This window comes from Cygnus olor, chromosome 1 (assembly GCF_009769625.2).
Source record: "Cygnus olor isolate bCygOlo1 chromosome 1, bCygOlo1.pri.v2, whole genome shotgun sequence".
Taxonomy (NCBI): Eukaryota; Metazoa; Chordata; class Aves; order Anseriformes; family Anatidae; genus Cygnus; species Cygnus olor.
The window spans coordinates 97,181,305-97,198,947 of record NC_049169.1 but is presented as its reverse complement, the minus strand read 5'-3'; the positions used below and the strand labels follow the sequence as shown (position 1 = coordinate 97,198,947).

Below are 17,643 nucleotides of genomic sequence, written 5' to 3'. Positions count from 1 at the left end.
ATATCTCAGAAAAGCTTAACATTTCTACTGTGTCTTTGTGCTTCAGAATGGATTGTAGGAATATTTTTTCTGCTATTTTGAACAAGAATTGCTCATCAAAATGGTCTTTTCAGAATATTCAGTTTTCATTTCAGGTTTGATTATTTGTAGTTGTTCCAATGAAGCATGTGATATTTCATCTATTTCCAGTTTGCACAAACATACAGGTATGTCTCTCATGATGTGAAAGCCTTTGAAGGGCATTGAAATTCACTTGCTCTTTTAAGTATTCAGGGCAACAACAAAACAAAACACACACACAAAAAAAAAGAGAAAGAAACACACTCAGGAAAAAAAAAAAAAAAAAGCACCGATCACACCAGCATTCCTGGAAAGCGTGTTTGAAAAGTGCCTGTGTTGAAAGACGGAGTTTGTAAGAAAAAAGTCAGGCATCTATCAGTGACTATCTTTTTCTGCAGCATTATCCAAGCTTTAAGGATCTGCTTAACTGTGTCATTCCTGTTCTGGGGATATCACTTTTCTCTATGCTGAAAGAAGACCGTTTCCTCACTTGTCATTTTTATTCGAGGCCATTCTGTCAGGATATATTCCCTTCCTGCCATGCAAAGATCCATCTCTCTCAGAGTTTCTCAGTGCCCTGCACTGCTGTGAACACCTATTCCTACCTACAGAATATATTTCTTTTAGCTCCCCAGAAAGACATTTCATAATACAGGAGTAGAAAGAGAGAATGAGCTGTCACTGGAAAGTGTCAGAGTTGTTATTGTTTTCTACCAATTCCCCAAATCCTAGGCTTGGAAGGTCTGCGGATTAGACTAAGTTGTATCTACCATAGTTCCATGTCTCAAAAACAATTAGATTGTGTTCTTACAAAATCACCTGATGCACTTGCCAAACAAATGACAGAACCTGGTACTGAATTGACATAATTCCATATAGTCAGTGGCCAGAAAAGCTAGAATCAGTAAAAGAAGAACAGAACAAAGAGGTGATTCACTCTGCACAGAAATGAAAACTTATTCAAGCAAAAGTATATCTCATCTCACTCACAATCAGAATTTCTTTAAATTTTAAAAAAGAAACAGGAAGTGTTACTGAAGAAGTGGGAGAAAAGCACCCTATGTATCTCATACTAAAGGTGGCTTTGGGCCTGAGCAAGCCCTATGCATTACAAGAAAGATCTATTTGTGAAGTTGCAGTTGTCTGTGGACTTCCCTAGGAAATCATAAGACATTGGCGTAACAGGTTGCCAGCTTTCCAACTGAGTCATGATAAATAACTATTTTCACTCTTCATGTACAGCAAATGCCAGATAAAACACAGGTCTTTAAACCTCTGTCAAAGTGGACTGAGCTAATATGTTTTCCTTGCATCACTGAGCTACCAGTCAAACAGAGGTTCCATGGAATCCCAGATGTGCATCTGAGCACTTCTACAAGCATCAGTCTAATATCCAAGCATCTTTTACCTGCTGGTCTTTTGCCTCTGTTCTTATTGCATGACTTAGGCACTTTCCAGGAGTGCATACACTGGTACTACTAAGTAACTATTAAGGCATGATAAGTTCCTTTAGACAGAAGAGTGCTTTCAATAGTCTTCCAGCTGATTTGAGGTCTTTAGGCTTCTTTAGCATAAATATGTTTTTCATTTTGCTTTTTTCCCTCTTTTTTTTTTTTGATACATACACGCTTTAACTTCACATTTATGCTAAATAATAGCACTGTTAAAGAAAGAAACCTGGTACTAAGAATGCAAAGTCATAAGGTGGAGTAATTTGTGGAAGAATCACCCTCAGAAATCATGATATCAATACGTGTTACTATATCTACGCACCAAGAAAACTCCCATCACTTTACCAGGGATATACTCCCTTAATGATATACTTTCACTATGGCGAACAACATCTGCAACCTGATGTTTTCTGTGATGTTTTCAATATCTTCATCCTAGACCATGAGGATAAAGACCATGAATTTTGAATTGAGTTCTGTGGGGAGCCAGCGGAGACAATAGAGGACAAGTGTTATGTGTTCAGAGTTGTTCATATTGCTTCAGGGGGCTGTAACAACTGGACTCTCCAAAGGGTCATTGCAGTCCTTAATCCAAACAGAAGGTGAAAAAAAACTTGGCCTCCCAAGGCCAGGACATCATGTGCGCCAGAATGGAGTGGAGGCTTCTAGCCAAATGGGGATGGCAGAGAGCTCTGCTTCAGCATACTCTGTCCATGACAGGCTTCTAGGGCCTTTCCTAGAGCACTGCCTGAACAGACTGTTTGTGGCTGTTCAAAATATGTAACTGCTACTGCAGAGTGATCATAAACTATTCAAAGTGCTTTCTTTTGCCTGCCAGCATAATCTCCATCTTCCTCAGGTTCAGCTCACACAATCCATGCTTCATGCACAGAGCCCATCAGGTCAAAAAAATGAGCCACCCCGATCTCGTGGTATCATCATGAGCAGTGAAATTAAAGCAGACCTTGGGCTAAAAATGGGGCACATGGGTCCATATTCTCCCACAAAACGTTTGACTGTACACAGATTTTAGACAGGAGTGAATTGAGAACTGCTCTGATGAGTCTCTGTGAGTGGAGCCATGAGGTCTGCAAACCTATTGATACTGCTTAAGAGTTTTGGTATAGATCTATAGGCTGCTTACTGATGCTTTGTCAAGGCTATACATTCCTTATAATGGGAAAAATTTCTCCCAAGTTTGGGTACTCTTCTCTGTTTTCTGATTTTTAGACTGTACTCTGTCCATTTTAATGCTCTGTCTCTCTTTAGTCATATGCTTCTTCTCCTACCACTTCTGCTCTAGGACCTTGAATTAATGTGATTGCATGTTTTGGATTTCTTTGTGGCTTTTGTAAGAGAAAAGTAAGGGATTCAGATTCAGGAGTAAGACTGGCACACTGTTATACTTCCCAAGCTACAACTAGCAGCTCTGGCAGAACTGAAATATTTAACTCCACCTCCTTTGAAGTGCAGCAGTCCACAAATTTCAGATCCAGATCAGAACTGTCGGTATGATTTTAGGACGGTGACTTAAATATCACCCTTCAGTCTCGCTGCCATGCAGAAAGAGACTTCCTAGGAAATGTGTGGACATAGATGGAAAATATTTGAAGGGTTAAAACTGAGTATAAAAGAAGTCAACTGAGGAAAAAGGAAATTGTTTTCTGGTTTGTTAGCCAAGCCAGAAGTAAAGGGAAAAAAGGTCTGGCTTGGATCAAAACAGAAATTTTGGTATGGATCATGCAATAAGTGTTTATTTCACTGTTGCTTAGAAAACTAAATTTAGGTGGCCAATGTCTCTTTTGAATGTCAATGTCATGTTTCATTATAAGTTATTTAATTCTGTTTTAAAATATATACATATATTTTCTTGTTTGCTCTACAAAGTTGATCAATTCTTAAAAGAGTATGAAAAGGTTAAGGTTTGTTCAGGAAATGTCAAAGTGAAACATTTCAGTGTATTAAAAACTTTTTAATGAAAATATCTCATTAGAACTCCTCCATTACCTAGCTTTTCTGTTTATTTATTGCAAAGATTTTCCCCTAGGGACAGGGTAGAATACTAAAGAAAGGTGGGGTAGTCAAAACTGTTTGCTAAGTCAAGATGATACCCCAGTCTCTATTTTTAAAGCCATTTTACCATTCCTCACCCTGTTCTTTTCTTCTTTTAGGGTGGACTATCAATTTGTCATTTGGGTCATCACTTTTAAAGCTCTAAATCCTAGTTACATTTCTGCCATGTACAACACAATTTAGTCCAGACTAGGACTTCCTCTGTATAGATCTTTTGCAGCTCTAGGCAATCAGGTGAAATCTGACTGCAGGTTGTAATTTCTCCAAAACTCAGTTGGCGGTACTTGTGAGTTTTGCTTTAGCCCAAAGTCTTTTTTATTTTTATTTTTTTCTCTCTTTCAGAAAGAACGTAATAATAATGGTAGAGGTAAAAGATTATGAAGCTTTGCCACAAGCTCTTTGAGCAACTTTAGGGAAAGCATTGGAAGTTTTGTTACATTGGTTCCCCATCTGTAAAATGGAGATAAATGACACTGAACCACGCCACTAGAGGGTATTTTGAGGCTAAATTATTTAATGTTTCCAAGGCTCTCAAAGCCTATAGCAATGAGCTCAGTAGAAAAGCCTACACATTACATAAACCCATTACACAGGCCTATGCAATTAAAAGTGATAATAAACTTTCTGTATTCATGTGCATGAGCCAGTTTTTAAATATTAATAACATGTTTTTTGTTGTTTTTGTTGTTTTTCCAAATGCCAGATGTGCTGCCTCTGTCTCTAAAATGAAGAAGGGCAGTGGGAGTTCATCTGAAAAAGCAAAGCCACTCAAATATTTACATGTTACATCAGTACAGTGAGAACTTCAGCTCACCATAAGTGAGCCAGCCAAACACCACTATCAACTTTGTAGAGACAAGGCAGTCTTTGGTAACCCCTATTGGGTTTTGAGGGTCCCAGACAGTGTTGTTCACATGTGAGTTTCTTTGTTACCAAACTGAAAAAGCAACATCCAAGGATGAGCTTCCTGAAGACAAATGCCTCATCTCAGTATAATGCTAATTCTCTCCAAGGCTCTTCTCTCTCCCAGGGATTTTATTTTCTCTTTCAGAACACAAAGCTGCAGCCAGGAATTTGGCTGCCAGAAGCTTCCCTTTTTCCCCTGGATGCTATTGCATACTTCACAATTGAAAGCCGTAGCCAGAACCCAGATGGCTCAATCCAAGCTTACCCTCTCCACGGAGCTCTGTTGTGTCCTCTTCCTGCATCCGTGGCCATTCCATTGATTCACTGCAGCCAAGCTCATTTTTGTTCATGGACTTACACAAGTGTATTGTCATGCAAATTGGGGATGGAGGATGCTGGTGGACACTCAGGAGGAGGATGGCATGGGGACAGGAGAGGTGCAGTATGCACGTTGCATTAATCACTTGACTGCAGACTGGGGAACTCAGTCATCAGCCAGAAAAGGAGCAACACATTTCATGTTTAGCCACCTCATATGGACACAGAACAATGAACTTGTTTCACTGGCCATGTCCTTTCTGTGTGTCAGCCATGAAAGGAGATGAATACTCACCGAGTGTACTGAACACTTGCCCAGAATGCCTAAAAACTGTGGGATTGCAAAGGCTGTGCAGTGCTCCAGTCCATAACTAATCCATTGTCATGTGCTTACACAATGCAGACACTGCCAGGAATAAAACTCAAGACTGAGGACCTGGTCCAAAGTCTACTAAAGTCAATGGTTGTTCTTGCAAGGACTAAAGCAAGAGCCCTCTTTATGAGCACACTTTAGTGTAATTGTAAGCAGGAGTAGTAAGTGCACAAATTCCCTTGGGGCATGCTATTTGCAAGAGAAAGAGGCAATCATACACCGTCAACTTATACACGTTTCTGAGAAGTTGATGAACATCAGCAGGCCAAGCTCACTACAGTTCAATGGAGATGACTGCAAAAAATCTAATCCTCTTCCAATTTAAGTCAGAGGAAGTACTCTCACTGATTTCAAAATGACAAAATCTTTGGCTCAGTGTGACTACTGAAGGTGACAAAGGTGAGCCTTAATTTAAGTGAACGTGAAGAGAGCGGAAAAGGACGGGGTGGTGACAAGGGATAGGACAGAGTAAAAGTCAGCTCCTGCAGAACGGACTTGTAGTGGTTGCACTTGGATGGGCTTTTCTAAAACACAGAAACAAAATCTCCGTCCTGCCAAAACAATGTGAGCTATGCTAGACCTGTAAATAGGAAGGCAGAAAAAATAGGCTCTAATTGTCTTGAAATGGCCCTCTTCTAAGCGGTGGCATTCTTTACCTGTAGCCAAGCAACTCCTGTAAAAGCCTCAGCTCTTTCCTATGTTTGCACACATCAAAGAAATGACTCCCAGTATGATCCTCACAAGCAAAGCATCCTCATGATCAATGCACGCAAATGGCAATGCACTCAGCACCGCTACATAAAGTCAGTTTTGATCCATGGAGCCATTCAAACCAGCACTGGTGATTAGTAAACCATACTCTGCAGCACAAGACGTAAGCTTCCTCCAGTCAAACAAAAGACTTAGTGTTTCTGGAACAAATGTGTCTGTGAATTCTACAGGCAATCTGTATACTGGATTCTGTGATGAAATTTCTACCTTAAATCCAGCTTCTGCAGACATATGAAAAGGGCATAACATTATATGTTAAACCTATGCATATCTTTCTTTGCTCCTGCATTGAAGGTTTTTATAGGTTGTGCTATACAATCTGTACCTTTTAAGACAGCAAAACTGTCAATATGTATTTGGGGAGAGTTGTCAGCAGCCCAGTTTTGGTCTGATAAAGCCATATCTTTCATCTTGCATTCTGCAAGGACGTGGAATACATGTTAAAGACACTGAGAGAGGCTGCAACTGGTCTCAGCCAAACTTCACAGAAGATAATTGCCAAATCACTATCATAATTAATTAGTGTAATGAAAAATTAATTTTAATAGTCAATGGACATATCAATAACCTAAAGGTATAATATGCTGTGTAATCTGAAATATTTACACGGTTAATAATTGGGCACGGATTCTGCAATAAGACACTAGTCCTGGCTTCTAAAAGAAGTTCCCAGCACAGCTCTTCTGGGATGATGGTCTGTACTGTTGGTGAAAACTCTACAGTCTGAGCCCACAAACCACAACCCTGTTTCTTGTATTTGTTTTGTTTTGTTTTTCCTTGAGGGAACCTGGGCTTTTCAGCTCAGCACACCACCTAATTATTTGTGACAGAACCACCCTGCAGACAGGGGAGAGGGTGCAAACCACCAGCTCCAGTGGATCCTGAACCCACCCAGATACAGCTAAGTAGGAAAGAGTGGAGGGGTATATGGCAGGTTCCCCTTCCTCTGAGGAACATATTGTGTCTAGACGGTGCTTTGCAGGAAGGCAGTGTGTGCAGAGCCTGCTGAATTGTAGAAGGAAGAGTAATGAGGCTGTGAGATCAGTTTGGGGCTGGCCTCTAGGAAACTTGCTCCTGCTTGTGGGTCGGTGAAGCAGGAGAAGAGCGCTCTTCAGGAAAGGGTGAGAAATAGCCAGAGCAGATATGCCTTTTCTCTCAACAAATACTGTTGTGTTGATTATAGTTTCATTATTTTTCTGACGGTCGAGTCATCTTTCTGACTTAGCAGACAGAATTCACCTAGAATATATGTGGTCTTCTGTCAGGAGTTGCTCTCCCAGCTGTGATGTTTTCCAGCTGGGACTGATGGAAACAACTAATGAAGAAGAGGGATGCTTTAGGTTCGTATTTTTCTGGGTTATATTTCCCTCTCCGTGGGTGGGCTTGGGGAAGGGAATCTATCAGGAGTACTATACAGTATGATCTTTCAGCTGTGAGGTATAAATGAGAAAGTGAATAGAAAGAGCTTCAAAGGTTATTTATGATCAAGCCTGTGATTCCAGTCTCTGTATTCTGGCATGGCTCCTCATGGAGATGTGATGGAGGAAAAAGGACAGAGGATTTTAAGTTTTGTGGGTGATCTTCTCTCACACCTTTTTCTAATGACACTGTGCATACTTTCTCAATACTAGACTTTAGTGACTTTCAGCCCTTAACTACTGAGTGTGAATTGCACCCAGGCTATGAGAAGCTCTACTATCCCATTAGCAATCCCCTAAACTATCATTAAAAATAATAACAATAATAGAGTTCAATATCTTCTGTTACAGGCTATGCATAGGAAATACCTGTGAATTAGCTCCAAATCAAGATGGATCTGTAGTATTTGGGGTTTTATGTTTTAGCTGTGCTCTAGGTTTACTTAGATCTTGTCTGAGGATTGCCAACACATACAGAGGAAAATATGAAAAAAAAAAGAGAACCCAAAACAAACAAACAAAAAATCTTCTTGGCATATCTTGGAAGGAATACTAGGATGATATTTTCAGTTTTATATTTTTATTTTCAACTATGGTAGACAAAATAAAAAAGGGCCAAAAAGTGTCCTCTGACATCTGTTCACTAGAGCAACAGTGACCTGTTAGTCTGTATGAAATGGTCCTTTTGCTTCTGCCGTCTAACAAGTATTTGCAGAAGCAAAGAGTATGCGAATTCTTCTCAAAGTCACTTCTATAAAGCTTTCTGGCTCCTGTAGCTGTAACAGGCTTTAACTGGTATTTCAAAGGGTTTACAATCAGGGCTCTGATTTTAACAATTAGTCTGATTTTATTGGGAGTGACTGCCCTGATCAATGGCATAAATAAGGCATATTGTCAAAGGTTGGCCCAGGACCCTGGTTAAGTTTGCACTAGATGACAAGTCTGTCTAGACGTGTTACTTTTCTCCTTGCCTGTGTTCCCAGAGCATCTTGTCTGTATTCAGAGTCAATGTGAAATCTCACCTCGGAACATGATAGCGCTTTGTGGTCTTGAAATCGGCTTTAGATAACTCAGAGTCTTGTAAATGGCCCTTTTGATCAATGAACTGAACAGAAAAACCTCTAATCAACAGGAAAAAAAAATAGTCTCTGTGGCCTGGGCTTCTAAAAAAAGAAAGCATATGGAACCTCAGTTATTTCACTGTGGATTTTGACACATTCATGAAAGTAATTGTGACAGCACAGGTGTAACCCTGGAGTTAAAACGAGTGATGTGAGGATTGCAGTATCAGATATGCTAATTTCTGGAGGGGTCTGAAGCGATACTGTACTTAACTGCATTCATCTGCACCTCTCCTGAAAAGGGAAATGCTGTGGGGTTTGCGTGTTTGTTTGCTTCTTTATCCTTGGTTTTGAGTTAGCTTTCAGATTTCCTGGCTTCTTTAAAACTTGCAGATATTCCTGGAATAATCTCTTATTCTTGCAGTCTTTCTTCAGAGCTGGAGTAATAATTAGAGGCTGAAATGAAGATTTTGGCCAAGTCACTGACAGGGCCTAGGATGGACCTTTTCTCTTTTTGCAATACTAGGTGATATACATTTTCCAGGATCATTCAGAGCCTTGGGGCGATCTTGGACTGAAAACCACCAGTGGTGAAGATCTGTGAAATACTTATGAAAGGTTTGCAAAAGGCGACTGAGGAAAGCAAACGTATCAGCAGACTTGCTACACAGGGGTCACACATCTACTGGAAAGTGTTGAAAATGTTTGTTGGAGACTTCTTCATGTTATGTGTCTAGCTGTTGAGAAGGTCCAAGTTGTTGGCACTCTTGATTTCATGTTTTCTTCCCATATTTTGAGGGGAATGGGTGTTAAATTTCAGGGCTTTTAGTGCCTAGAGTACTGTACTAAGAAAATAATAGTTCTTGCAGATGCTTCTAAGTTTGGTATCTGGTGCCTGGTTGCCTTTGTTTGCAGGTCTTGAAGGACTTGGAGTCCTTCTGCAACTGATAATCCTATATTATTTACTGTATTGCACTAATAGTGTCCCTAATTAACATATATACACAAAATGCATGGTGTTGTAAAGGGATAGTAAAGATTCAGGCTGGTGACAGCCACCTACACTTGGGAACAATCTACTTCATCTGAGGGAAAACCTGGTAAGCATAATTCCTCACTGACGGTGGCTGAGAGCTGTGCAGGCTGGCATGATGGTAACGAACTGCTGAGAGTTAATGCTTTGCTAGGGAAGGGAGATGCTCCTGACATTCATTTGCATGGTTGAGGGCAAGCCTGGACTATTCCTATGAAATTACTCAAGCTTTTGACTTCTTGCTCTTATCTGTTCTACCAGACTTCCTCTCATGACCCCATCTTTTCCTACTCATTCGAATTTCCTGCCAAAAGGAGTGTATTTAAGGGAATGCTCTCTGCTGCTTCTTGTGCTGTTCCTCCTTGATGAAATAAAGGCTTGCCTTCAGGCTGGACACTAACAGTAAACTGACACAGGAATGGTAGCAGGCTTTTTGTTCCCTGTGCTCTCTGTTGTCCATACGCATGGTGTCCCATTGATGACAGCAACAGTGGGAACTCTAAAATAGAACTCTAAAATAGGAGCCTCAAGCTGGGAAATACGCTTTGAAGTGGCCGGTGGCCTTGGCTGAGTTGTCTGCTGTTAAGCTCCTAATGTTGCCATAGATGCAGTAGTGGGAACAATATGGGAGAGGGGGGAATGGATCTCTGGTCCAGAGTAGCTTAATATTGCAGGCAAAAGCTAGCAGCAGCAGATGGGCGTTGATCCAATTTATCTGAACTGGGGATGGAGCTGCTTAGTTCTGCCGCCTGTCCTTGATAGCATTGGACAGATCGAGTATTTACTGGATGCACAGAGGGTTGTGTCTGCCTCCTCTGCCCAAGGGCAGGTGGAGTGACAGTATACTTGACAACACACAAGGTGTCATACCATTAGTCTGTAATCCACAGGGACTTACTGTGTGCTTTCTGCTCTGTACCAAGTGACACTCCCCGAGTGGTCTAGGTGAAGTGAGAGTACTTTCAGGGCAGCCAGGTCTCTCATTACTGTCTCCTGTTGATCTTAAATCAGCACAAATTCATTGCATGTTGTAAATAGGTCAAAAGCAGTGGGTTGGCCACTGGCTCCTTCCTCATTACTGCATGCAACTCTGCAAATCACTGGGACTCTTGCACAGCTCTCCCCTCTTGGAGTGTCAAAGGCACGCTAGGTACAGAGGCTGTTGGTGGTCTCTCCTCCTGTCCACCCTGGCCTGCCAGCATGTCCCTCTAAATCTAGTGAGAGGCTCCCCATTAGTCCTACTGATCCTGCCTCTCTCTCCCCCAGTGACTGAGGGGAGAGAGGTTTCATGACTGGCACTGAAAACATAATTATTCTCCAGTGACACAGTGTGGAGCTCTTCACTGATGTTCTGGTCCTCTCCCTTCTGTACTCCACACACAGATGGAAAAATAGGGATGTACCCATTTCCCTGGAGGAGAGGAATGAGATCTCTAGCAAGACCCTAAGGAGTATTTCCAGGTCTTACTAGCACTTGCTGCTGTTTGGCAAGAGCAAACGTTGGGAGTAGGGTTGCTGAATTTCCAGGAGCCTCCACTGAAGTGGATGGTTTCAGAACAAGTTGTTCCCAAGTTATCGCATCAAAGGATTCAAACTATCTGCAGCACAAACACGCCCACATTAGGCAAATGAGCCTTTTGTTCACTCAAAACGAAGCACTTCATTCAAGTGTCAGTTCTTCCACATCCTACAGTCCCTGAAGCTATGGATGTAAAGAATAATCCTGTAATGAATGCCAAAAAGGCCCTAGACGAGTGCTGAAATCCTCTCTTGAGCGATGTCTTAACACTGGTGTGATGGCTCAGTTGCAACCTCGAATGCTTGGATGGGGAGTTTGGGGATTGCAAAACTGAGGTGTTCAGATTTGTTGGGGCTCTGAACCTGCTATATGCTGAGTGGCTTTGTGGAGCTTACTTAAACTGGAGATGTTTGAGCAATCCAGCTCTTGATACTAGCCCAGCAGCGGCTTACTACACAAATACTGCCATGCTCAAAGGTAAGAGCAGAGCTTCTGAGAAAAGCCACGGAGTTTGTGATAATCAAGATCCACAAGTCTGGAGAACCAGGAAAAAACTTATCTGGGCTTCTGAGGTAAGAATCAAATGGTGCAGAACAGGCTCTGCACACAAGATGCTGGATGGCTGCAGCTGTCACTTTGAGATCTCCCAGAACTTAAAATCTTTCCTACGGGGATAGTGAGAGGCACGTGCTAAGCAGAGACCTATTCACATAATCTTGCGGCTGCAGAGAGCTAACCACTTTGCAATCTCTCATTTCCATCTCCCTTCAAACTTAATCTGAAAACACCTGCTCAGATAACCCTCTCTCCCCCCCCTGCTCTTGTTTGCCTGATATATGAAGGCTTCAAGTAATTCTTTGTGCAACGTTTCAACAGCACTGTCTTGCTGCTTTCTGTCGCTTGCTTAACACTGGTTGTAGTACATCACTAGGCCATCTGCAGGAGACCCATCATTCAGTGTAGTACAAAATTGAACTGTGCTGTAGTGTGTTTTGTTTACAGGTATTGCGAATGAGTCATGCCTGGCCAGGTACGAATAGCAGAGGAGGAAAGGAAAACCCTGTTGTTGTAAGCTGAAGTAGCAGTGTCCATTCACAGCAGGAGTATGCAGGTGCTTCTTGGAGAAAACCAGTCCGACGAAAGGCCACTTTCTAGGTGATGGGGACCTTTCACCATGAATGCACACACTCTTGGAGGAAGCACCCCTGCCAAATGGGTGCTGTAGGGTCAGCCAGCTCCCATCCCAGGGGAGATGCTGGTCGTGGAGCAAGCAAGCCGGCCCCACAGGTATGGCATCTGCACACCCAGCCAGGCTCACTTCTGGCTTTCCATCCTCTTCTTTTTAGTGGTACTGACAACTCAAGAAACAAAATCCCATCCCCTGACAATGGGCCAGTTCAGCTGCAGATTCCTTTGTGCGTCCGCCAGCCTGAGTAGCACAGCATACACCAAATGCAGAGCTTAAAAGAGCTGCAGCATCCAAGCCTCTGCTTCCATTTCCTCTGAACTCTCCCAGTAATTCTTCTTTCAGGATGAAATGGCTCGTGCTTAGCCTAAGCCCAAAGGATTTGTTTAGGAGTTGTTGGATTTCATTTTACAAAATTGATCTGGCAATTTATGACTTATGCAAGGGGAGAAATATTTTCTAAAGAAGGAATATTTTAAAAATCAAGCTTGCCACATATTTACAACAGTAGGTTTTATTTTCCTACGTTTGAACCAATTTGTAACCATTTTTTTCATTTTTTTTTGACTGCCCTTATTCAGTGAACTCAACATGAACTGCAAGCACCAGCATCTCAAGAAAGCTGATTTTTGCTTCACAAACACTGAGGGAGTGAGGAACTACAAATAAGAATCTAGCCATACATCTGCAAGCTGCATCTCAGAAGCCTTTTCCACTAGCCATAATTTCATCAGAATCACTTTCAGCTTGACTTCAGCCATGCCATGGGCCAGCCCACACGTGTGTTTGACCTACTCGACTGTGCTTCCTCCCTGAGCATATATGCTTTGCCCTTTCCTGCCCTGACACCCCACTGTTGACTTATCCACCAAAACTGCTCAGCTCAGTGGCAGAGAAAAGATAGAGGTACACCGTCTTGCCAGGCACATTCTGCTGCAGTGTTTAGCCATAGGCTTGCAAGGAAGCAAGTGTGCATCTGGCCTGGATTAGCGATTTCCAAAGTGAGCTTTTCAGCCATGGCATAGCTAAGAGCTCTCAGTCAAGCTATAAATGTTATTAATGCAATACACAATGTTAGAGGAGGAATCTTTTTCCACTGGAAAATACCAACTCGAAAAAAAGTTGCCTGAGGGTTGTGTTTGGTATGTTTCAAAATTTCAAGGAAAACATATTTTCAAAATGACTTTTGGAAATTTTCTGTCAGAGTAAAATGTATGCTAATTGCAGAAAAGGTCTATTTTTTTCATACAGGTTTTTAAAGTGGTTAAAATAAAATGTGTTCAGTAAAACTTATTTTGGATTTTTAAATTCTCTGGTTTAATTTGAGAATTAAATTCCTATTTATTTTGGGCTGAGGCAAAAAATAATCAGCATAAATTTTATCTTGCATGCTTAGAATATAAGACATATTATGCATACTCTGTCTACAGAACCTTCTTCTTCCCGCTACTCCCCAAAAACTTTTGAACTAGTAGTCAGATCTCATCAAAGCAATATGGATAGGAGAAAGTTTTGCTTTCTGAAAATAGAAAGACTACAGTGTGAAGCACCTGTTACTAAAAGTCATAGGGAACCAGACTTCCCTAATCCTTCTCAGGAAACCATGTGAGCTTTGTGTTCCAGGCCTGCAAGAGGAACTCCATACCCAGCTCTGATTTAATATGTTTAAACTGGGGTGGGGTCTAGAAGTTACAGGTAAGGAGACTGCTGAAGGGAGTAATGAAGTAAATACATCTCTGGTTGACACGACCAGTAAAAGCAGAGTGCCTTTGTCTGAAGGCATGAGTTTGTAAAGAAGTTACAAGCTCTGTAGATACAGATCTTCCAGAATCAAAATGGTATATGCGACTAAGGATTCTGCACTGTTTTCCACCTCTGTTCTGCTTCATGGTCTTGGACAAGCTGTTACATTTCCTTCTTTTTGGATATCTTTGTTAGGTGGTATGGACTTCTCGCTTGCATGTTTATTCAGCATCTATCACAGTGGGAGGCCCTGAATGTGACTGTAATACAAACAACACTGACAAATCCGTGTTTCCATGGTAGGCTAAAAATCTCTTCCTTCTGTACCAAATAATGGCAAGGGTAAAAAGTACTTACTTTACATCCATAGATCAAAAGCCTTCCTGAGCACTTCCTGTAAAAGCCTTCCTGTAAAGTGGCACTGACTTAAATTGTGCTATGTGAATTGGCAGCCGGTTGTGGTCTGAACTTTTATCTCCGGGATGCTAATTTTGTGAACACTGTCAGTTTCTGTGGGAGGAAAGACGGTAAATCTTCTGTATACTTTTCCCCAAAAAATAGGGATACATCTGTCAGTTGCTATGTCCAAACATAAATAGTTGCACAGATTTTTACCCAATCTGGATTACTGAAATCCAGCTTTTTCATCCCTAAATTCAGAGAAGCTGTTCCACAATGGAAGACCAATATTCTGTAGTACATAAATGAGTCAATGTTTACTAAGAAAAAGGGAGGGTTTCCTCCTCCTTGCAAATATAAAATGGCTTTCCTTTTCACTACATTTTAGGACAGTGCTAATGTATGCTGCATGTCCAGATCTTCTGTGCTCAGCTGCAGAAGCACTGGTATAACTTGTGTCACACCTCTAAATCTGGTTCTCTGGCATTCTTGGGACTGATGCCAGGCCACAGTTTGGGTCTGCCTCCGTTCAAGCCATAGAGGGGGCTTCAAAAACAGCTTTTCCTCATTTGTGGACCACAGAACTATGATCTGAACTTCACCTAATACCCGTATCTTCCTCTGGAATAAATCACTGCATGTGAAAAATATTCTGCAGCTTTTTCCTCATCAAAGCCCAAGATTTTTGATTGCCAAATAGAAAGCAATAATTCCCAAGAGGCTCCTTAGGCAGGAATACCAACATGACAGGTAGAAGAGCTTCGCAAGACCAGCAAGAAAACTGTTAAGCCTCACCTATCCTTGGCATGGTTAAGAGAAATTTATTTCTCCGCTGCGATGTTTGTTTGGGGCGCATAGTGCTTTTTAAGCACTGCCATCAAGTCTTCTTAGTTTGAAGCACCTGAGTCTTGAGGGAAACATCAGTCTTCCAGGACTACTACTGTCTCTCTTCTGAAAACAGTTTGGAAAATGGATTTTTTTTTCATGAAATCTTAGGTAGTCTCGAAATGAAAATACTGCAGCAGCCTTTCAGCATAAACTTTGGCCTCGATTTCTTTTTGTTAAATTGAAACTCTCTTCCCATGCACTATCACCTGTATATTACTTCTTTATCTTGATGCTGCTGCTTCAGGTTGGGCATCTTTTTAGTCCCAACCAAGTGTCCCAGTCACCTGATTCCATGCTCTATCAACAACTGGGTTTGTCTTGATTCCAGACCAATAGAAGAAAGCACTGTCTTTTTACAGGATTTGACTACCATCTCTCTGCAATCACAGAGCGCGTCCTCTTTCTGAAAGTATGCTGAGCTCCATTCCCCAATTACATACCTGAAGACTTTGCACATGCTGACCCTGCCATGTGCATTGTTCTAGACCTTTAAATATGGCAGTTCCTAAAGCTCCATACACACATAAAAGCAGTGATGCTTCTTCCTCTGGGCTCAGGAAGAACTTATGTCACTCCATGCTTCATCTTCCTAAACGTTGCAACTCAAGCCCACCTCTGAGCACAAAAGAACCTTTCCAGCATGCATGGGAAGACCCCTCGCACACCCTATGCTTTCCCTTAGGACGACCCATGGCTCTAGAAGTCCCTACAATGTCTCCCTGCAATGTTCTTGAGAAGGGAACTGCATGCTGCTTTGACACTTTGTTTCTAGTTTAGAGTTGCAGGAAAGGGCTGAAAGATCCATCTCCCTCTTGAAGCTGGATGGATGAACTGAAGCAGCAGACAGAGCCTGGAGGGAGAAAGGAAAGAACTGGTATGAATATTAATACATATAAAATATATACTATGTGATGCATCTCTCTTCTCACACATCCAATGATCATTTATCCTCCATCACTCCCCTCCCCTCTGCTCTGCCTCACTCTGTCTATGGAGTAAATGTTGGATTTACATTTTCAGTCTATTTAAATCTCTCATTTTTGCTGCAGCGTAGCAGGGGAAAAGCCTTAACTCTCTGTTTGCTGTGCTGCATCTGTCAAACAGTGAAAGGGAGCAGAGCTTTTCTCCAAAGCCATCTAACTGTTTCTACAACCTTTTAGTCTCTATTTCCTATAATTCTGGCTGGGCAAAGGCCATTGAATCTATTTGCAAATGTACTGCACTTTTATGAAACCAAGTCCTCTCTTCCACCCCTTTAGGTCTTTAAAATGAAATATTTAAAATCACAATCACAATCACACAATCACAAGTTGCTAGATCTTGGAAGCTTTGCAAAAGAAGTCCATCTGCATGTATTGGCCTTCAACAATGCTGAAGAAAATTAATATGCTCAGGTATGCCTTTAAAGTAAAGACATTCAGTGATGCAGTAGCTAGGCTTGCCACCTCCTCTGGGAGATCCCATGTGGAAACAATGCAAATGTACTTTGCACAGAGCCTCTTTCCATAACTTATGGGGCTGGGGCACATGAACTGCGGACATGTGCCTGCTGTATTACCGTTTATGCACTTGTAAATTCCAGAGAATTTATGAATCTTTCAAATTCTGCCTGGACATAAGTTTTGGGGCAAAAAATGCTGATATTTCTGAATAGATGGATGTATCAGAACTCCGACAGCAATCTGCATGGATATGCTGTACACCTCTTCTTTGTCTTGTGACAGGACATTTGTGAGTTCTCATGAATGGCTAAAGGAACCAGGAGTAAGGAAAAAGGCTGGGGGCTAAAAACATTTGCAGTATTCAAGCTATCCTAAATCTTGGGTCCCTTTTAGATTTAACTAAGTATGAGGTGAATCCAGTGAGAACTTTGACATTGGCTTCCACCCTTCCTCTTCCCCTTGCAAACTTGCTTAGAAGCAACATTACGCAAAAGGAGAGATGACATAGATGCTCTTAGGCAGCTGTGTCTCAGAGGCCACACTGCTAGCTCTTAAGGGGATCTGGGGTGACAGTCTGTCGAGAAATCAAAAGCGATGTGACAGCTTAAACGATCAAGCATGCAATAGTAAATGGTGAACACAGCACACATCATACTGCACTGGAAAGTATCTCGTGAGCTTGATGGATGCAGTCAGCCACCAACAGTGAAAACGGACCCAACAGTTAACAGTGATACTCCAGGCATAGGTAATCTGCCATTTTTCTCTTTTCCACTTGCTACAGTAACAGGAACAACTAAAACATCCCTCTGGTTCCTGCCTGGAAGGCAGAGAGCTGCCACAGAAAGGCTGATGAGTGGCTGATCCTCTGCCAACTGCAACTTGCATTGTTCAATACTGTGTGACATGGTCACAACTGGTTATACAGCTTGGTGCGAGTGGGTGGCAAAAGAACAGGAAAACTGGGACCTTGTGCTGATACTGAGCAGATTCTGCAGGCCT

The 17,643-nt window shown here is 41.8% G+C and overlaps 1 long non-coding RNA gene across 3 annotated transcripts in view; it reads left to right on the top strand.

Moving 5' to 3' along the window:
* The window catches only part of LOC121076700, an 87,871-nt gene that overhangs the window by 55,608 nt on the left and 14,620 nt on the right, over nt 1–17,643 (top strand). The window lies entirely within an intron of this gene.